Source organism: Elephas maximus, chromosome 9, assembly GCF_024166365.1.
Source record: "Elephas maximus indicus isolate mEleMax1 chromosome 9, mEleMax1 primary haplotype, whole genome shotgun sequence".
NCBI lineage: Eukaryota > Metazoa > Chordata > Mammalia > Proboscidea > Elephantidae > Elephas > Elephas maximus.
Window position 1 is genome coordinate 89,077,079 of NC_064827.1, and position 22,592 is coordinate 89,099,670.

The following is a 22,592-nucleotide window of genomic DNA, read 5'->3' on the forward strand; positions in this document are numbered from 1 at the left end:
GAAAGAAGTCCCCTGAATATAATTGGAGAAGAAAAATCATAGTGGGCTGGCGAGTGAATTTGAGTTTAGACAGGAAAAGCAGTGTATTTTGGTAAACCCGTCAAGAAATTTTTGGTTGAGGGGACAAGACATCTCTACTTCTTATTTCCTAAATATGGAGTAGGTAGTATGGATATAAGGAGTCCTGGTGGCGCTGCGGTTAACTGCTCAACTGCTGACTGAAATGTCAGTAGTTTGAACCTACAACCTGCTTTGCGGAAGAGAGATGTGTAAGTTGGCTTCCATAAAGATTTTCAGCCTTGGAAACCCTATGGAGGATTTCTATTCTGTCCTACAGGGACACTATGAGTATGGGTTGCTATGAGTCGGAATCAACTCGACGGCAGTGGGTTATGAGTATGGGTTGGAATTGACTCCAAGGCAACAGGTTTTTTGGGTTTAGTAAGGGATATAGATTTTGAGAGGCATTTCTTTTTAATAGGAGAGATTTGATCCTGTTGTTTGTTGAAGTAAAAGAGCTAATAGAGAGGGGAGAAAGTTGAAGGTGTATACACACAGACATACACACACATGCACAGACAGAGAGAGAAGATTATTGATAAAAAAAAAAGTCCGCTGAGAAGGTGGAAAGGTGTGGCATCTGTAACATGGTAGAAGCATTAACAGTGGATAGAGGGGATTTCTCACCCAGTGATGCTAAATGTTTCCAGTTTCAGATCTGTTTGCTGGTAGGCAGGCTGGGTAGTCATCCCTGGTGATTCTGTTTTTTTTCTGTGAAATTCAAGGTGAGTGTATTTGCTAACAGAAAGTTACAGAAATCAAGAAAAGCGGTGAATATATGGGATAAATGTGATAAGAAACTGGTTACCTGCTGCTAAGTTGACCCTCAACTCATCGCAACCCCATTTACAAGAAAGAGAAGAAAATGCTGCCCTGGTCCCGTCATTCCCATGATAGACTGTGAATTGGACTGCTGTGATCCATGGGGTTTTCATTGGCCACTGACAGGGAAAAGCAGATAATAGCTGAGGTCTAGGGAACCCCTATTTCTACATTCCTGAGGTCTCATTTTATACTCTTTTAATTTCTGAGTGTTTCTTCCTCAGGGCCCACCTTTCCGATGTGCTCTCTTGTAGGTAACTACGCACATGCTGATATTCCACATGTATGGGTTATTTTATGTAATTCTATTAAAAAATTTTTTTTATTATAAATATTAATGGTATTAATATAAATTCTTCTTACACATGGAGTCCTTTGAAGTTTACAAAGTTATTTCAAATTCAACCCCACACCCCCAATCAAGAAGTTATATGTCAATTCAATGGCTTAATATTTTGTTTCTGCTCAGCTTTGACCTGGTGGCCAATCCCTGCCTTTTCATAGTCTCAGATATGATCAAAATTCTTCCCCCAGAAACAAGTACTGAACAGAGCCTTCCAGAAACCTCCATAACTTGCCCTTTGTTTATCCCCAAGTGATTTGGATGAATGAGTTGTTTTCTGTTTCTACTTGCCAATGCAAGCTTATGCAACTCCTGTATCACTGAACCATCTAGCATTAATATGAAACCTCAAACTCCACACACAGGATGCAGACCCTTCCTTATCATGAGTCTTAGGCTTCACCTTAAACTTGGTTTCACATGTCACACCCAGGGAAGATGGCAATAGCCAATAATTGATGTTGGTTGATTGGCTCTTTTCCAAAATTCAGTTGTTTGTCTTCTCAGTTGATAACATATAGGCAAGACTACTGAAGAAATGTTTTGAAAATTATGTATTTGGAAGAGATTATTGAGGGCCGTTGTGCTTTCAAATTCTTATCTGTGATTATAACATTGAGCACAGGCCCAAGAATGCCATGAGTTTTTTAATAAGTAAAGAATTTTATTTGTTTATCTAACTGCATAACATAGTATGACTTTTCAACTAGGACAGAATGAAAAATGATAAACAGAACTATTCACTGTTGAAAATCTTTTACATGCTGGCCAAAATCTGCCTGCCTATTCCAGACTCAGAACTAGGCATAGATAGCCTTTGTGTGGACACTTTTCCTATGCAGCCATTCTTTCGTGGAAGGAAGAAGCTTCTGAAAGCCAGGACTACATGGCACTATGACAAGATCTTGGTACTCTTAAGTGAAAGATTGGCAGCTTGAACCCAATCCACAGCTCCCAAGGAGAAAGACCTGGTGATCTGCTCCAGTAAAGATTTGTGGTTGTTGTTGATAAGTGCAATCTGGTTGACTTCTGACTCAGACCTTAAAGAGTACAGCCTAGAAAAACCTTATGGAGCGGTTCTACTCTGTCATGAGGATCACTATGAGTTGAAATCAGCTTGACAGCACACAACAACAACAATAAGAAATCTATAGAGAGCTGCCTAGAAGTAGTTTCTGGGGACCTGGTCCAACCCTCCCGAAGGCTGTGTCTTCAAGGGAACTAACTCGGTAAAAAGGCTTAGCCATTCTCATGGGCTGCGTCAAGAATCCGCATAGTCTCAACTCCATATGCATAATTAGAATCATCCGCGAAGTACTGATAGAAAGTGAAAAGCTCTGAACCTAAACTTTATGAGCAGTAAGTAATAAACTCTAGATGCCTTTATCTCTCTAAGATGTTCACTATGGTGAACAGTAGAATCAGTTGCCTGGATTTAATGTAGTTCTGTGCACTAGAAAGTATCTCATGAGAAATTTTTAAATCACTCCTGCAAAACAAATCCTTTATTTGTTAGTCATAATTCAGTATGAAGCTACCATGTGGGCTGAATTTTGAGCTCTGATTGTTACACTAGTTAGTATACTAACTGACTATATTTCCAGTGGGAAAATAATGGGTGCCATTGTTTTTTTAACCAGTTCAATGGCCTTCGTAGCGCTCTGTTTAAACTCTGGCTTTGACTTTGTATTAAGTTCACCACAGAGGCAATGGAAAGAGCATTAGACCAGAATGAGCCCTTGAACTAGCTCAGCTAGTCATATGATCTCTTTTTTGATTTTAATGTCCTTATTTCTAAAGTGGAAGATTTTGGTCTAGATTATTTCTAATATTCCTTCTATCTCTAGAAGTTTAGATGTGTAGAGTTTTAGAAGTTCAAGTTTCAGTCAAGCGTTTTTTTTTTTTTTCCTTCTACTTGGCAAATATTAAATAACTGGGAACACTCAGTAGTGTAGGCAAACCAGGGGGCAAAAATAATTTTGTTACCTATTGCGCATGTCAGATTTTCATTGAATGATCATTTCTGGCTTCAACTTTAATTGCTATTGCCAACAATAGATATTTTGCAGAATGTGCTGGTGCCATTTTAGATACTCACATCTTTACAAACAGGGAATTACGAATCTCGGTACAAATTAAACTCTCAGTTTAGTGGTTAGGGAATGGAATCTGGCAAACTAAAATTTTCTATTTAAGGCAAAGAGGGAATTTTCCTTTAGTTGTGTGAAACACATGCAGAAAAAACCAAGCATAGATAGAAAAACATCATGAGAACAAGTATGGGGAGAGCAAAACACTGAGGTGGCACCTGTAGGAGAATAAAGCTGTGGAGTCATTCTGGTTCCTGGGAAAGAACTGCTGCGCCCCCTTGTGGCAAGTGTAGGAAGCTGATATCGTATTAAGAAAAACATTTCATCCTGGAGAAAAAATAATGGCTATAAAATCTATTTGGATTACAGTGACACACAGCTTTCAACGGGGGAAATAAAATAAATATGTAGACAATTCAAGAGATAATTCTACATCAGGTATAACTATCATGCCACCAAGAGGAAGGGGCAGATGATTTGAGTTACATGTCCGTAAAAGCTGATTTTTGATCAATGCATATAATCAATTGGCCAGTCAACACTTATTCAACAGACACGTTTGTATGCAAGGCATTCTGTAAGGTTATGAGATGAATAAACCAACCAAACCCACTGCCGTCAAGTCGATGAGATGAACGCAAAGTAATATAAGACAGCTGCTCTCCTAAAACAGCCATCTATCTTGGAAGATAAAATACAATCACAAGGAGACAGCTAATTACAAAGTGGTAGATTCTATGTCCACAGACATTGCCAATTTGCTGCAAACCAAACCAAAACCAAACACAGAGCCGACGAGTCGATTCCGACTCATAGTGACCCTATAGGACAGAGTAGAACCGCCCCATACAGTTCCCAAGGAGCACCTGGCGGATTCAGACTGCTGACCCTCTGCTTAGCAGCTGTAGCGCTCAACCACTAGGCCACCAGGGTTTCCTTTGTTGCAGAAGAACTCCCTAAAGTTTTAAAAAGCAAAGATGCTGCTTTGATGACTAAGGTGCGCCTGACCCAGGCCATGGTCTTTTCAATTGTCTCATACGCATGTGAAAGCTTGACAATATAAAAGGAGGGTAAAAGAACTGATGCATATGAACTTCCATGTTGGTGAACATTATCAAATATATCATTGTCATGGATTGAATTGTGTCACCAAAATATATGTGCCAGCTTGGTTAGGCCATGATCCCCAGTATTGTGTGGTTGTCCTCCATTTTGTGATTGTAATTTTATGTTAAAGGGAATTAGGTTGGGATTGTAACACCTTGCTAAGGTCACATCCCTGATCTAATGTAAAGAGAGTTTCTCTGGGGTGTGGCCTGTACAACCTTTTATCTCATAAGAGATAAAAGGAAAGGGAAACTAGCAGAGAGTGGGGACCTCATACCTCCAAGAAAGCAGTGCCCTGAGTAGATTGCATCTTTTGGACCCAGGGTCTCTGCGCGGAGAAGCTCCTAGTCCAGGGGAAGATTGAGGAGAAAGACCTTCCTCCAGAGCTAACAGAGAGAGAGAAAGCCTTCCTCCTGGAGCTGACACCCTAAATTTGGACTTCTAGCCTACTGGACTGTGAGAAAATAAATTTTTCTTTGTTAAAGCCATCCGCTTGTGGTAATTTCTGTTATAGCAGCACTAGATGACTAAGGCAACTATGGACTGCCAAAAGAACAAACAAATCATTCTTAGACGTAATACAACCAGAATATTCATTAGAAGAGAGGATGGCAAGACTTTGACTTCCTTACTTTGGGCGTGTCATCAGGAAAGAGCAATCACTAAAAGGGACATCATGTTTGGTAAAGTAGAGGGCCAAAGAAAATAACGGAAACCCTCTGTGAGAAGGAATGATGCAATAACCAAGACAATGGACTCCAACTTACCAACCAGCATGAACAATGTCCAGGACTGGGCACTATTTCATTCTATTGTACATAGGGTCGCCACGAGTCCGAGCTGACTTGACAGCCACATAAACAACAAATTCTGTGTCCTACTGGATGGTCTAAGGTAGAGAGATTATGGTGGTGAAGAAAAAATTCTCCAAAGAGATGGCTTTTGCACTATACCATGAAAAGTAGGTGTGCTCCAGACAGATGTAAAATTACAATAGGCCAATCTAATGGGCAAGCATAAAGGACGGGAAGTTAAGCAATATTGTTAGAGTTTTGTGTTCATAAACTAAAAAGCAAGAAAGAGTAGTTGGGGCCAGATTAAGCAACTCTAAATCTGTTTGCTCCAGTTTGAACGCCTGCTGATAATTTGCATTTCCACCCCAGAAATACTGAATCAGAATCTATGTTTTAATAAGATCCCCAGGTGATTCTTATGTATAATAAAACTACCACTGTACTAGTGGTCCGCAGAACTGGTCCCTAACCAGCAGTCTTAGCATTGCCTGGGAACTTGTTAGAAATGCAAATTCTCAGCAGGGATTCCAACTGGAACCAACCTGTTGTAAGCCCCGTTCTAAACTAAGTATGCTGGACTTTATCCCATATATTTTATAAATGAATAATTGTGGAATATGTTTAAATAGAGAAATGACCTGAAGGTAAATGTTTCAGGACATTTAATCTGGGAAACTGTAGGCAATAAATTTCCTTTAAGTGCATATACATGTAAACCTTGAAAGAGTTGAGCTTATTAATTAAAAAAAAGAGTTAAACCAAACCAAAAACCCAAACCCTGTGCCCTCGAGTCGATTCCGACTCATAGCGACCCTGTAGGACAGAGTAGAACTGCCCCATAAAGTTTCCAAGGAGTGCCTGGCGGATTTTGCAGCTGTAGCACTTAACTACTACATCACCAGGGTTTCCAAAAAAAAGAAAGAGTTACACCTCTCAAATCTGTCATTTGTTACCCTCTTATTCTACTTTTTTCATATAATTGGTCACTACCTGAAATTATATTATTATGTATTTATTTTTTTGTTTGCCTGTATTCCTCATTGGGTCCGAGTTCCATGGGGATAGAGAATCTCACTGTTGTTCAGTGCTGTATCTCTAACTCCTAAGGCAGTGGTGGGCGTTAGATATTTGTTGATGTTATAAATAATCTTATATTGCAAGGTCAAGAGGCCTGAGGTGAGGAGAGCAATTACGTGCCTAACAAGGTGATAAAACTTGACCATGAGCCCAAAACAAAAACCAAACCCTATGCTATCAAGTCGATTCTGACCCACAGTGACCCTATAGGACAGAGTAGAACTGCCCCATAGGGTTTCCAAGGAGTGGCCGGTAGATTCAAACTGCCAACCTTTTGGTTAACACCCGTGTAGAGGCAGGGAAAAGAGAAACAAGAAGAGATATTAGCTATTTTGAAGACTGAATTACTAGAACTGGTAACTCACAGAATGTAGCTGGTTGGGGAGAAAGGCGTTTACAGTTGGTGAGCCTGGGCTGTTGTATGCATGGGAGGATGGTGGTAGCATTAAGAAATGGGGGGTGGGGGGGGCAGTCCATTGGAAAGTATGTTCTGGCTAGATAACACATTAAGCTTTTGACACATCGAGTGTGAAATATTTGAGAGACAGTTAGTTATCTGATTAGTAGCCACAAGAAAGTCCAGGGTTAGGGATTTAGCTTTACTGGCAGAGACGGTAGCTGGAACCATGAGTTTAGATAAGTGTGGGATGGACTCCAAATGAAATGAAAAAGGACAGAGAACTGAACCTTATAGTTATGTAATGTCATTTTCAAAATGAAACTGAATCACCCTGGCCCATTCATAATTCATACATTTAACTTACACAGATATCTTAAGCCCTGACTAATAAACATGAGATGAGATGATTGCTGGGAACTCATAGTCTAGTAGGGGAGACAAATGGAAACAAAATAGTTACACACACGGGACCCACCTACATGAATCAGCCACCATCCAGATTCAGCCAGACGGTGTTGCCAGGCCTTAGGCTTTTTGAAGACAAGCTAAGCTTTTAATGTGAAAATTTCTAATACCTAAATGTAGGAAATGAACAAACATGAATGGGCCAAAGAAAACACTTCTGCTAGACAGATTAAAAAAAAAAATTATTGTCATAAAATATGTATAATAAAACTTTCCATTTTAACCCTTTTTAAGTGTATGATAATTACATTCACCATTAATTCCATTTACCATGTTAGGCATTCATCAGCACTATCCATTTCCAATAGTTTTTCATCACCCCAAACAGAAACTCAGTGGCCCCGGTTTAAGCAATAACTCTCCATTCTCTCCTCCCCACAGCACCTGGTAACCACTAATCAACATTTGTCTCTGTTCATTTGCCTATCCTAGATATTTTGTATGGGTGGAATCATAGAATATTTGTTGTTTGGTGTCTGATGCTTCACTCAGCACACTGTTTTCAAGGTTCATCCAGGTTGTAACATGTATCTTTGCTGATTGGATTTAATTTGCAGCCAGCCCTATTATAATCCTAATAGAGAAGAGATCTCCTATCTTCCTTACCCCTTAAGTTGTACAATATCAGGGGAACGATGAGATTATACAATTTGCTAATGTGGGATATTTTAAGATGGTCATTGTATACCAGTAGACAAGATCAGTCTTGTTCATAAGTTCTGAGAACATGCATTTATTTATTTAACAAATTCTTACAGAACCCATACTATTGGCTAGGAACTCAATATACAATGGTGAGCAAATGAGACAAATCGATATTTTGTTTAGGCGAATTTTATCAAGTAGGAAAAGACTTGGGATCATTACAGATGCAGGCAAGAGAGACTCTAATAGCTAAAAGAAACAACTACTTGGTATGCTAGCTGAAACTGCTTCAATATTAAAGAGAAAGCTTAAACAAAACAAAACAAAACAAGCAAAAAACACCATTTCTAAGTTAGAGTGGGGTATGTGTGGTGGCAGAAAGCTGAAAAAGGCCTCAGAAATATCTCGTATGGTCAGGAGAAAAAAAAAAAGATTAATGGAAAAAAATGCATTTGTTATTTGTAGGCAATAACTAACTGAGGGAAAAATAAGTTTGAAATTAACACTGATTAAACCAGAGGCTTTCAAACTTTCCTGATTGTGTCATATTAAAGAAGCTAATTTACGTTTCCACACAGTATACCAAAGGAGACACATACATACATGTGTATATGCACACACACACCCTAACATTTTTTACATATCAGTATTTATATTAATTACATATGATACTTTGTGATATTTTTCATTTGTTTTTATTTCACTTTTTAAAAACATTGGTCACGACCTACTAAATGAGCTAAGCCCATAGCTTGAAAAATACTGGACTAAATAAAATTGTGAAAAGTCATTGAGTATCAGTATTTATTCCTTTTTTTTTTTTTTAATAAGCCATAGGTTTTCCAGGACTTTGGTTCTGAAAGTGTGCAAAGATATCTGAGCTATGGTACATTTCTTATGCTATTAAGTTAATGGTCATAATTTCATTGGGGGTAGCAGCATTACCATTTCATTACTTATTTTTTTTAGATGCAATACCATTTTGTATTGAGAAGCTATTTTTATTTCTGGGGACTTTTTACTTTTATCAATCAGAATTGAGTTAACCATGATTCTGAAAAAAAAAAGAGCTGAAATTTTAATAAGATAATTTGATTGTAACCCAGAAAAAAAAATTTGATTGTATCGAAGTTGATTTCCTGGTTTTAGTAATTGTACTGTAGTTATTTAAGAGGATGTCTTTTTTTTTTTTCTTAAGGAAATATACACTGAAAGATTTAAGAGTAAAGAGATATCTTGTCTGCAATTTACCCTTAAAAGTCGGGACAAAGAGAATGATAAAGCAAATATCATAAAATGTTACCTTTTGGGGAAACTGGGTGAAGAATCTATATGGGAGTTCTTTGTCCTATTTTGTTTCACTAATTTATATAAAGCAGCAAACAATCCTTAAAAATGGTACATTCTAGATTCTGCTATAGTACAATTTATCTGTTCCAAGAAAGCCTGGATTTCTGCAAAAAGGTATACAAACAGGGCTTATTAGAAAAACAGGATTAGAGGCAGACCACACAAAATGTACGCTTTTTTTGTAACCTACTAAAAAAAAAAAAAAGATCTTAATCCTAATAGAGCTTTGAGCACTGTTAAATCGCCATTGGCAGTGGCACCCAGCTTCATGATCCCACTCTTGGCAGCCTTTACCCTAGGCTCATGAGTCCACCTCAGAGATGAGGATCAAAGAAGTCCTTATTTTCCATAGAGACCAGTTTTATCAAAGTTTTTTTAAAAAAAAAATCTGATTTAGTGTATGGACGTCTTAATCAACCACTTTTTAAATTTTTAAACCACAAGAGAAAACGTTTTGGGGGATCTTTCATCTACACTCTTAATTTCACCAAATAGCTAAATGTTGTAAGAAAGCATTTCTAAGAAAGCAGCTACCTAGTAAGACTCTTTTACAGAATTTAAGGGTTTTTTAAAAAAAATTTTTCTTTAAGTCTTCATATATTGATAATATTTCTCCTAACTGAAAGAGTTTGTCCCTGATAACTTCAAAAACATCACTGTGCTGGGAAAATCACAAATTGAATGAATCCAACTTCCTCTTTAAAATAGCCTGATTTTCCTAAAAGCCATAAGCAAATTTCTTTAACAGAAACATATGTTTTAGGAACGGACTGTATTATTTCCTAAGTAGAGAGAATAAGAATAAATGAATTTTTAAAAGTGTATATTGTAGCATAAGCAATTTGATCCAGAAATAGTATTATTAAGAAATTGAGTAGACTCTTTCTAATGAGAGACTTAGAAAACAGAATAAAATAATAAAGGGCCATCTTCCTGGAACAGTGAGTCCTTCTTAGAACAGCTGAACTAGATAACTTCCTGAGTTTGTTTTCAGCCCTCTACATGGATTCACTTATTCTCAGGTGAAATTCGGGTCTATTAGCACAGTCATAGTAATTACTCCTGGGGCCAAGTATTCTTCAAAATTGTTCTTATTAACTAAGAGTGGCTTTTATATTTATTTAAGAAAATTTCAAATATTCAAACACTGCAATTTTTAAATAAAGGGTAAAAAAGAAAAAAAACTCAGTTGACTCAGCTCCATAATGTTCAGCAATAAAAAAATGAATACAGGATCAAACTAAACTAAACTTTTTTTTTTTTTTTTTTGACAATTGACAAGAGGAGGTTCTTGGAAGATAGTATTGACCACGTGTTTATTTTTTCTGGTTATACCATAACTGTTGCCATCAAGTAGGTTTCAACTCATGGTGACCCCATGTATGCAGTGTAGAACTGCTCCATAGAATTTTCAATGGCTGTGATCTTTCTGAAGTAGATTGTAAGGCCTTTCTTTCAAGGTGTCTCTGGTTGAGTTTCAATTGCCGACTTTCTGGTTAGTAAACTCGTTGCCGTCCAGTTGATTCTGACTCATAGCGACCCTACAGGAAAGAGCAGAACTGCTCCACAGGGTTTCAAAGGAGCAGCTGGTGGATTCTAACTGCCACAGCATTTTGGTTAGCAGCAGAGTTCTTAACCACTGTGCCACCAGTGCCCCATTCATTAATAGCCACTCTCAAACCATTTAAGCCACCCAGGGAAGTTAGTTGTACCAGCTGAATCAAGAATGCACGATAAATAAGTTAGTAACTGTAGTCTGAAATTATGAACTGAAAAATGAAGTCTAATTATTGACAATTCTAGTTTTGAGAATGTCAGTCATGGTTCTTAAAAAAAAGTCTATGGAAATTAAGCCAATTTTTTAGGCCACTATTTTTTTTCCTAATAAAATTATCAATTTCTGTTGAGAAAATATTCTTTGAAAAGTCTCAAATTTTATAATATAGTACCTGACTTGTTTAGATTTGGTTCCATAAGATGGTGTGGACATTTCATTTATTTTTTTTTTTTTACTTGGGATAGCCTCCTTATGTTAGCCTATCATCTCGCTCTGTTGAAGTTCATTTCCCTCTAGTTCTGTCCAGTTTTTATTTGGGGACTTCCAGTCACTACTATTATCTCCATTTTTCTCTCACGTTATTCCTAGCTTCTGCTTGCTTGGGTAAAATACTCTCTCTTCCAAAAATGAAAAGAAAGAAAAAACAAAAAAACTACATAGGAAGAAAATATTTTTTAGTACTTTCATGTCAACATGTGTCTTTACTCTATTAGCCTTACACTTGATTTGAGAGTTTGGATCAATGTAGAATTCCAGATTGGAAATATTTTTCCATCAAAATTTAAACGCATTGCTGCATTGTAGTCTACTGTTCAATGAGGTTGCTGTTAAGTCTGATGCCATTCAAGTTTCCAGTCATTTGTGGGTGCCCTGCTCTTCCACTTGTAACACTGGTAGGGTTTTCTCATTGTTCTGGGTGTTCGCAATGTCACGGCAACATGTCTTAGTGTGAGTTGTTTTTCTTTAATTGTGCTGGGTTCCACATGAGTCATTTCCAACTGGAGTCTCAATCCCTTTAGGTTCAGGAAACATTCTTATAGTTTTACTTTAATAATTAGCCCACTTGCATTTTATCACCTTCCAGAATTCCCAGTAAGTAGATAAATAGCTGAGTGCCTCAGCTCATTTGTTTAGCTTTTCTCTATTTCCAGTCTTATTCTTTTCAAAAATCTCATGGACTTATGGTCCAGTTTTTTAATTGATATAGTTTTCAATTTCTGAGTTATAAATTTTAAAATTTAAAAAGGCTCCTTTTGGTTCTCCAAACCAATGGTATTCTGCTTTTGTTTCATAGAGGCAATAAACTTGTTGCCCTGAAAATAGGAATCACAGTTTTTAAATCTGTTCTTCCTGAATTATTTTTGTTTCCTCTGAATCCCTTCTCCCATTTTGTTTTGTTTGTTGCCTCTGTCCTTCAGGTTATAGACTTTCCTATTACCAATTATTCAAACCTAAGAACTAGTTACCAAAGAGCTGAATGGAAGCTCTGTATGTGAGCAAGTTACACCAAACAAAGGGATTCATATACAGTGACAGAGCAGAGACCAGCTGGTTGATTGGGGCACTCTCAAACATTAGAATTTTCTCTCAAATTTTACAATTGAGAAATTCTGATAAATTAAGATTATAATAACCCCCCAAAATAATTGCTCAAACAAGATATTGGAATTTGTTTTTCATCTCAGGTAACATGATATATGTAGGAAGAGGTTCAGGATAGGTGTTGTAGCTCTGGATCCTTCTGTTTTCTGCTCTCCCTTCCTTAGTAAATGGCTTTCATCCCCAAGCCACCACATTTAATTTCCAGGAAAGAAGGAGTAAAGGGAATAAAGAGGCATGTCCTAAAACAAACAAACAAAAAAACCATAGCTGTGGAGTTGATTCTGACTCATAGTATCCCTATAAGAGAAGTTCCATGCAATAGCTTTTATTTACTTCCTCTTGGTCACTTCTGGAGCCCTGGTGGCATACTGGTTAGGAGTTTGGCTGTTAACCAAAAGGTTGGCAGTTCGAATCCACCAACTGCTACTTAGAAACCCCTTGGGGCAGTTCTACTCTGTCCTATAGGGTTGCTATGAGTCCAGCTGGACTCTGCAATGGGTTTTAACAGGTCACTTCTAGCTGTGATGGAGGCTGGGAAATGTAGTTTTCAATAAGGCAAATTTCCCTCAGCCAGCCCTTACCCCATGACTGTGCTGGGTGTTCAAGAGTCCACAGTTCACCTGGCTAAGGCCCTGGGAGCTTGTATTCTGCTAGGGTGGAGGAGAGACAATCTCCTACCTGCTCAAATGGGGAGATAATCAGGATCTAGTGGCTCTTTTAATTTACTAAAAAGTTAAATTTAACTTTTAAAAGTTAAAGAATAGGAAATGTACCATGGACCGTCAAAAGGATGAACAAATCTGTCTTGGAAGAATGCTCCTTAGAGGCAAGGATGGCGAGACTGTGTCTTATATACTTTGGACATGTTATCTGGAGGGATCAGTCCCTGGACAAGGACATCATGCTTGGTAGAGTATAGGGTCAGTGGAAAAGAGGAAGACCCCCAATAAGATGGAATGCCACAGTGGTTGCAACAATGGGCTTAAGCATAACAACAATTGTGAGCATGGCACAGGACTGGCCAGTATTTCGTTCTGGCGTGCATAGAGTTGCTGCGAGTCAGAGTGGACTCAACAGCACCTAACAACAACACCAAGAAGTGGCTGTTTATACAGAATTTCAAGCAACCTTTCCACTTTCAGCATCATCCCAAGACCAGACAATCAGACACTTGGTACCTCTGATTCTGAAAGATTTCCCTGGCTCTATGGCATTAGTCGGCATTTTTCATTTGATACGAACACTGGAATAAGCTTTCTCACTTGCAGAAAATTAGAATTCAGCTAGAAGTTACATTTGTGTATCCTTAACACTTAGCCCAATACCATCTGTAGCAAACTTTTCAATACATATTTATTGAAATGAATTACAAACTATACAAAGTCAGGCTAAATATTGGGTCTCATGCTTATGAATACATAGGGAGAGTACTAGAAACATCAATGTATTACTGTTTTCTTTACTACTATCTTAATAACCACTGATGCCTGGCAGTGCAGTGAGAAAGCAATTGCTAACCAAAAGGTCAGTGGTTTGAAACTACCAGCAGCTCCAATGGAGAAAGATGTTGCAGTCAGCTTCTATAGAGATTTACAGTCTTGGAAATTTCCAGGAAAGAAGAAAGACCTTGGGGTTGCTATGAGTCAGAATCAACTCAACAACAGTGGGTTTGGCTTGGTTTTGGTTTACTACTACTGTCTAGTTGTTGAAGAGTTTCCGATACAAGATGAAAGAATTATGTGTTTATTTTTCTCTTTCAGGCTCTGAGACTATCAGTTGGGCTGTTTGTGAAAAAACCAAACACTCCTTTCAGCCCCAGACATAGTACCCTCTGCTTAAATAGGGTCTCAGTCAGATGTGGAGAATAGATTTGTAGCCCTAGCACTGAACAAAGTAAGTGCTTATTTGTTGAGAAAGAAAAAAAGAGAGAAAAGAGAAAACTTAGGTAAGCAGAGCAATTCTTCAAACAACTGTCAACAAAAGTATTATTGTATGTCTTCCACTGGTGCTACAACTCAGCCTCAAATACACCCTTGGCTAAGCCTACTCTATCTCTGGGTGTGATGGAATGATGTAAACTAACACATTCACTCTTTTAGGTAAATGTACAGAATTTTGACAATCATTTTGAAAAACTAACATATTCTAAGGCTGGATGAAATCAAATAGTTTTTACAGTATAGGCACTAGAGCAGAGCTTCCTCCAGTCCACAGCACACTGTTATGACAGGAGTGGGTTTAAAATGTTCATGTTTTATTGCTTCCTCCTCCTTTATCTGGTAGCTCCCAAAGAGTTATCGTGAAGTTAATCTTTTATTGCCCATTATGCTAATTCTTAACAAATGGTGGATCATGGTAGGGGCAAATAAACATACCCAGCAAACATCTGTCATACTTTGTCCTCATATGGCTACTTTTAATTCTTGCACCAAATTCTATTTTATATATCAGAATGGTTAACAAATTGGTTTTATTCTATATGCATATCTGGTAAAGAGATTTAAGTTGATTTTCTGAGATGAAGGCAAATGTAGGTGGCCTGTGTTTGAGACTTTATGGATGCCTCCTATTTGTTGTGAAGTACACTGAGATATGTGTATGTATGGAGGTATATATGTGGGTGTGATAGGAATGGAGGGGCAACGTTAAAAAGTCTTCCGAATAGATATAGACATTTGTGTTGGTTTTTATGACTGTCAGAGTCTGAATGGAGATTTCTATGTAGAAGTTTTACTGAGAACTCTAAGGAGATACACTTGTAAAGCATGAGCAAAGTAGAGAAAGAACTTGACCTACAATGCAGATGCAGTTGCAACCAAGCCTCAGCTGAGCTCCCCAGAATCGTGAAGCTGGAATGACAAGACCCTTCAGAGTTTCCCATTTTGAATCAAGTTGGCAAGGTCTTTGTATCTCTGCATCAAACAATCACTGGTTGCAGGCTACTCCTGGAAGGAGATGCAATCTTGAATGAGGCCGTTTCCTGCAGCCAAGGGCAAAATTTCTGGGGGGTTGCAGTTGAGAGTCATCAGCAACAGATATTGCCAGTGGCTCTAAGATGGATGTGTTGACCCCCAAGAGCAGATCTTGGTGAAGCCCCACAGTATCCACTCCAACAGCCAAGTGGGCAGAGTGACCAGAGACACAGCAAAGGGAGATGTGGGTATCAACGCTAAGCCTAGGCTTTATTTGAAGACTAAAAGGTCTGAAACCTTTAGAAGAAAAGAAAATAGAGGGCAGAAAAGAAGAGCAAGAGGGACAAATGGCCAAGAGAGGGTAGCTTTGGGGAGCACCACAGAAGACTACCAAAAAGGCTGCCTGAGAGCAACAGAGCCAGCAGAGCCAAGGCGTTTACCCACAGAGGTCAAAAACGTATATTGCTACAGGAGCAACAGAAGGAGAACACCTCTTTAATAGGGTAAGAGTAATATGCCCTTATAAGATAATTATCACACCTGCACAGATGTGGTAACAACCTTTGCAAACACCTGGGATAACAATTAGATCAAAGACGCACCTGGAGGGAAGCACTAAGTCTTGCTGCTCCTTTTTATCCCTGATGCTTAATCCAGTGAAACGTGACAACAGCAACAATGACATTTATTACACACTTACTATGAGCCAACATCTCCTCCCAGTGAATACTTTATATCTCTTATTTAATCCTAATTATGTAATCCTAGTTACAGAAGGAGATGTTAAAGAACATGCGCTAAATAGATCCATATTTTTTTTTATCCAACAGGAAGATGACTACAGTAGGGATTTTGTCCTTAAAAAAAAAAAAAAATCAGTGTGTAGGGGGCACAACTGATGTGAAAAATAATTATAACACAATATGAAGACTTATAAGATCAGCCTATTAGGGAGCAGATTAGACCAGTGGAGTGGAGCATGAGTTGGGGGCGCAACTGGTGACAAGACCACTAAGTATAAGAAGTGGCAGACACTGTTGGTTGTCTTCCCAATGTCCAGCTTATCCCCCTTTCTAACCAGCTGAACCTTATTTATTTTTTATTTTTTTGCAGTGACATTATGCCAAGTGAAATACTCACTTTCTTACTGTCTCTGATACTAATGAGATTTGAGCAGAAGTCTGTGGGGGTGTCTGGGAACACTTTGGGTTTCTTGAATGATAGAATGGGATGGATGTGGATGTGATGGCTTGAGCTGCAGCAGCCAGTTAGCAACCAAATGGAAACATCCAAAGAATGGCAGAGATATCAGGCCAACTGTCATAGACCCAACGGAAGCAGTCACTTACCTTTAGACATTCTGTTGTGTAATAAATAGGAACTCTGTTTATTGAAGCCATTTTAGTTGTTGGCTACTGATTGCAATCATAATTAATACAGAAAGCTATGAAAATAGTCCGGAAAAGAATTGACAGGGACCAAAACTAGGTAATGGCAATTGAGAATAAAGAGGCTAGGAGAATGAGAGATACACAGATTGCTGAATCCACAAGACCAAGTGATTAGCTTGGGAGACTGAAGGTTCAGGAATCATTCTGAGGTTTCTGGTTTAGAAAGATTTTTCTATGCTCATATCCTGCCATTTTGTATCTCAATACATTTCTTAAACATGACAAGTTCTTTTAAGTCATTCTACATTTTCAAATGCTTTTCTCTGTTTAGCATCTCTTCATTCTTCTTGCCATCTAGGGAATTCTCATTTAGGCTTTAAAACTCATTTCAAATACCATCTTCTCCATAAACCACCCTTTTCTCTTAATGCCTGAGGATATTTTTAGCATGTCTCTTTTATGGTTTCTATATTTTTTTTATAACTATATATCTTGTTTGTTTATCTATCTCTGTATCATTCCCTTTGTTTTATCTTTCTATCCCCAGGGCTGAGTACAGTGTCCAACTTAGTAGAGTCTTTTTTTAAACTGAGTAACTTCATAAATCAAATACTTATTCCATTAACAAAAAGGTGATCCAAATATTTGGAGTGGACTTCCCAGAAGAGCTTTTGTTATGTTCTCAATCACTGTTAGATCATGTTCAGGTTACACAGATAAAAGGAAGCTGACTATATCAGTTTCTTAAGTTTGCTATATCAAATTACCACACACTATGTGGCTTTGAACAACAGAAATTTATTCTATCACCTTCTGACTAAAAACCTAAATTAAGGGATTGTCAGGGCTGCACTGCCTCCTAAGGCTCTATGGGAGAATGCCTCTTCCAGCTTCTAGTGGCAGCCAGCATTCTTTGGCTTATGGCTGCATCACTCCAATGTCTACCTCTATGGTCACATTGTGTTTTCCTCTTTTATGTGTGTCTATCATATCTCCATCTCCCTCTTCTAAGCCCACTTGTCATTGGATTTAGGACCCAACCTGGTAATCCAGGTTAAGCTCCTCCTCTCAAAATCCTTAACTTAATCACATCTTTTTCCATATAAGTTAATATTCACTATTTTTACTATGTAAGGCAGGAGCACTGGTGGTGGAGTGTTTAAGCACTTGGTTGCTTGTCAAAAAGCCAGCTGTTCAAACCCATAAGCCACTCCTCAGGAGAAAGATGTGGCAATCTAAAGGCTCCGTAAAGGCTCCAAAAATAATCTAAACCATTGCCGCTGAGCCAATTCTAACTCATACCAACTCTACAGGACAGAGTAAAACTGTTCTATAGGGTTTCCAAGACTTTAAATCTTTGCAGAATCAGATAGATCTTTCTCCTGTGGAGCGGTTGGTGGGTTCGAATTGCCAACCTTTTGGTTAGCAGCTGAGCACTTAACCACTGCACCACCAGGGCTCCTCCTGTAAAGATTACAACCTTGGAAATCCTATGAGGCAGTTGCACTCTGTCCTATAGGGTCGCTATGAGTTGGAACCAACTCCATAACAACAGGTTTATCATATAAGGTAATACTCACAGGTTTTGGGAAGGAGCATGTGGACATATCTTCCTGAGGGCCACCACATTAATGATTGACCTTTCATTTACAAAAAGGATCAAAATGACCCATCTCTTTATAATAATTTGACCAATCCCAAATAACTATGCCAATACTGAAAAACTATTCTGCCAAAAAAATAAGTTAACCAAGACATACTCCAAAGAACAAAATTAGTTCACAACAGGATATTTGATATTTTAAATATTGTAAAATAATACTAACAATAACAACACCACCAACAGAAGCTACTGTCTTTTGAATGATTATCATGTGTCAGACATTACGTTTTACAGATATTAACTCATTTTTATTCCTTTCACTGTCCTATTTTTTTCTTATGAGCTAGGATACTGCTAAAAGTCCTCATTTTACTGATAAGAACTACTGAGGCAGAGAGATTTAATAACTTGCTCAAATTCATGCAATAACAGGACTTGAATTTGAACCCTGGAAATCTGGCTGCAGTGCCCCTACTAACTGCTTCCCGTAGGAAAAATGAAAAGAAAAATAGGCAATAATCTGAATGAACTGATTTCAATTCTCCAACCATGGGGCAAGCGTAGCAAATACCATATCCCATCCAAAGCCATTTAGTGCGTGCATTGTTGTTGTCAAGTCCGCTCTGACTCAGTTTGCTCTGACTCATAGCTACCCTATGTATAGTAGAACAAAACGTTGCCCAGTTCTGCACCGTCCTTACAATAGTAGGTATGTTTGAGCCCATTGCAGAGCCCATAATCTACAACCTAATTTGAAGGAGTAACTCCATGAATCTTACACGATTATTTCTTGTGTTATGAAATACATCAGTAAGAGTGGTGACCGATAGCAGTGGAATCTTCAGGTTTTAGCTGAAAAATTCTCCACTAGAAGGTGGTATAATCAGTGGTTGAAGGCACAGGCTCTAGAGTCATACTATCCATAAAACCAGGTCAAACCTGTTGCCATCAAGTCGACTCCAACTCATAGCGACCCTACAGGACAGAGTAGAACTGCCCCATAGGGTTTCCAAGGAGTGACTGGTGGATTTGAACTGCTGACCTTTTGGTTAGCAGCTGAGCTCTTAATCACTGTGCCACCAGGCTCCAGAGTCAGACTACTTGAGTTCAAATTGTTGTTCTATCACCTACACGCCGTTAGCTTCGGCAAATTTTGTAACTTCTCTGTGCCTCAGAATTCATCATATGTAACTGAAAGAAAATATAGGGGTGAAGCTGCGGGTTTTTTTTTTTTTTTAATGATAGATTATCAAACATAGGAATGAATACAGGAGCAGCAGAAGACAAAATAACAAATGGGATCTCATAAAAATTAAAAACTTAAATGCTCATCAAAAGACTTTATCAAAAGAGTAAAAAGACAACCTATAGACTGGGAAAAAAAATCTTTAAGAATGATATATCCAATAAGGGTCTAATATCTAAAATGCATATAAAAAATGTCTACAACTTAACAACAGAAAGACGAATAACCCAATCAAAAAATGGAAAAAGGACATGAACAGACACTTCACCAAAGGGGATATCCAAGTGGCCAACAAACACATGAAAAGATGCTCATCATCATTAGCCATTACAGAGATGCAAATCAAAACTACAACAAGGTATCATCTCACCCTTCTAGGAAGACAATGATTAAAAAAAAAGAAAATGACAAATGTTGGCTAGGATGTGGGGAGATCAGAACACTTATCCATTGCTGATGGGAATGTGAAATGGTACAACAGTTGTAGAAAACACTATGGTGACTCCTCAAAAAACTGAAAATAGAGCTACCATTAAAAAAAAAAATTGCTGTAGAGTTGATTCCGACTCATAGCAACCCTATAGGACAGAGTAGAGCTACCCCATAGGGTTTCCAAGGAGCACCTCGTGGGATTCGAACTGCCGACCTTTTGGTTAGCAGCCATAGCTCTTAACCACTATGCCACCAGGGTTTCCAGAGCTACCATATGACCCAGCAATTATACTCCTAGGTATATACCCTAAGGACCTAAAAATAGCACATAAGCAGACACATGTACACCAATGTTCATTGTAGCACTATTCACAATAGCAAAAAATGGAAACAACCGAAGTGCCCATCAATAGACGAATGAATAAACAGAATGTGGTACATACATACAATGGAAAAACTACTCAGCCAAAAAGAGAAATGAAGTTCTGATACACACTACAACATGAATGGACTGAAGACTTTACGTAGGGTGAAATAAGTCAGTAACAAAAGGACAAATACTGTATGACCTCACTTATATGAAAAGAGAAGAGTAAGTAAATAGAGACCATTGGCTATTGGTGGATACCTGGGGTGGGAAGGAGGAGGGAGAGAAGGAATTATTCTCTGGGAAGTACTGGGTTTATGTTTATGGTGACAGGAAAATTGGATTGGTTAAGCATAATGGTTGCACAACCTGAGAAGTGTAATTGCTATCACTAAGTTCCACACCAGAAAAAAGGGTGAAATGGCAAATATTGTGTTATTTATAATTCTATAACAATAACAACAATGAAAACCAAAACAAAAAAGAAAACAATAAAAAAATAATTGATCATATGTGAAAAAGGGAAAAGAATAGCAGTTCCTTGAAAGGCTGGCTATGAGAAACGACTGAAGTAATATAGAAAGCACTTTTAAATGCCTATTCACTGTAAGCACACAATAAATGTTAACTGTCACAGTTATTATTCTGGATGGATTTCCTACTTAACCCATGGGAAGGCAAGAGACAAGGCAATTACCATTATCCTCTCCTATATCCAATGTCTGTAAACTTTTCAAAGAACACATTGTCAAGGAATTATTAACAACTGTCTATGAGTACTCAGGCAAAGAACTGGATATGGCTACATCCCCCAAAAAACCATTGCTGTTGAGTCAATTCCGACCCAGAGCAACCTTATGGGACAGAGCTGAACAGCCCCATGAGGTTTCCAAGGAGCAGCTGGTTGATTCGAACTGCTGACCTTTTGGTTAGCAGCAGTATCGCTTAAGCACTATGCCACCAGGGATACATAGTATCTATTAATTTGTGTTTCTACTAGCTGATGATTTCAGATTTTTTTTTTAAAAAGTAATCCAAGGTGGTATTATATCAGAAGAGATACTTAATGGAAAAAGTATATATATATTAGGAATAAAACTTTGTTTTGTTTTTTTTAGTAGCTAAGTATGATGATGGAGCCCTGGTGACCCGGTGGTTAAGCCATGGGCTACTAACCTAGAGTCGGGTTTCCAACTCACCAGCCTGTCCTCAGGAGAAAGATGTTGGCAGTCTGTCCTATAGGGCCGTGAGTTGGAATCAACTCCATGGCAAGGGTTTCTTTTTGTTGCTGTTCTGTTGTTTGTTTTGTTTGAAGTATCATAAAGAAACGTCTCCAGTGGGTCCCTTGTCAGATTTTTGGACGTGTAACTTCCAGAGTTTTGATATGTAGAAATCCATGATGTTTTGTGAATATGACTCTGTCACCCAAGGCTTAAATGTTACCCTTGAGGGTATGGGAGGTTTACCTTCATTTTTTGGGCTTGCTTTCTTGTCTACATAAGAAAGTATTGACTATCAATGATCATCCTTGGGCATGCTCATTGAAAACTGGCATTGAAAGCTCAATCCCAAACCATGCTTTAAAAAATAGCTTGAAAAATAGGCTGTTACCTAATAAATTGCAGGCATCCAGACAGAGAGATGCCAAAGAATAACAGGCCATTGACCAGGTAACAAGTGGGAAAACTGGGTTTTTCAGGTTTGGAAAAAGTTCCGTGGTGCAGATAGGAATTTTCTCACACCAAAGCAAACTCTAGTTGAGGCAATGCATGTTGTCCAGCTGGGAAGACGCCCCAGGAACTTAGCAAACCCCATGAGAAAGTTAAACCTACACTCTACTTATTGCGTATCTGCCTCCACCTCCTTGCTCCTGTGCTTGCTGAGCCCAGTGGCTGTGCCCATTTTCCTGGTGCAAAAGGCCCGTAGCACTAGCACTTAAAAAAAAAAAAAAAATATTTTTTTTTTAAAGCACTTAGGGAGAGGAAATTTGAAACTCACGACAACTCCTCTGTCGGCTGGTCCTGTCTCCTTCCTTCGCTGTTTCTTGCTTCCTTGCTACATAGCTTTCGACTCCACCTCTGTCACCAGGTCTTTTTTAAATGATTGTCCTTTCATCTTTCCTCTCTCTCTCCCTGCTTTCTTCAAAGATCAATTTCCATCTCCAGAGACCCTGCTTCAGATGTGATCCATCTCTCGCCACTCACTCGGGAATTCCCCAGCTTCCGGACCCAATTCTAGCCTCAGAGCCTCTCCATCCTCCCCCTCTTGCTTCCAAAGCCCTGGTCCAGCTCCAAACTCCTCCTCTCTCGGGCCCTAGGTCCACCCCTC

General features: G+C 38.5%; 1 protein-coding gene across 1 annotated transcript in view; it reads right to left on the bottom strand.

Annotated features, from left to right (window-relative positions):
* Positions 1-22,430, bottom strand: part of LOC126083318 (aldehyde dehydrogenase 1A1) — a 169,003-nt gene extending 146,573 nt beyond the window's left edge. The window contains exon 1 of the mRNA XM_049896928.1: positions 22,263-22,430. The gene's annotated coding sequence lies outside the window, so the exon portion shown is untranslated. The remainder of the gene's footprint in view (positions 1-22,262) is intronic.
* Positions 22,431-22,592: the final 162 nt, after the last annotated feature.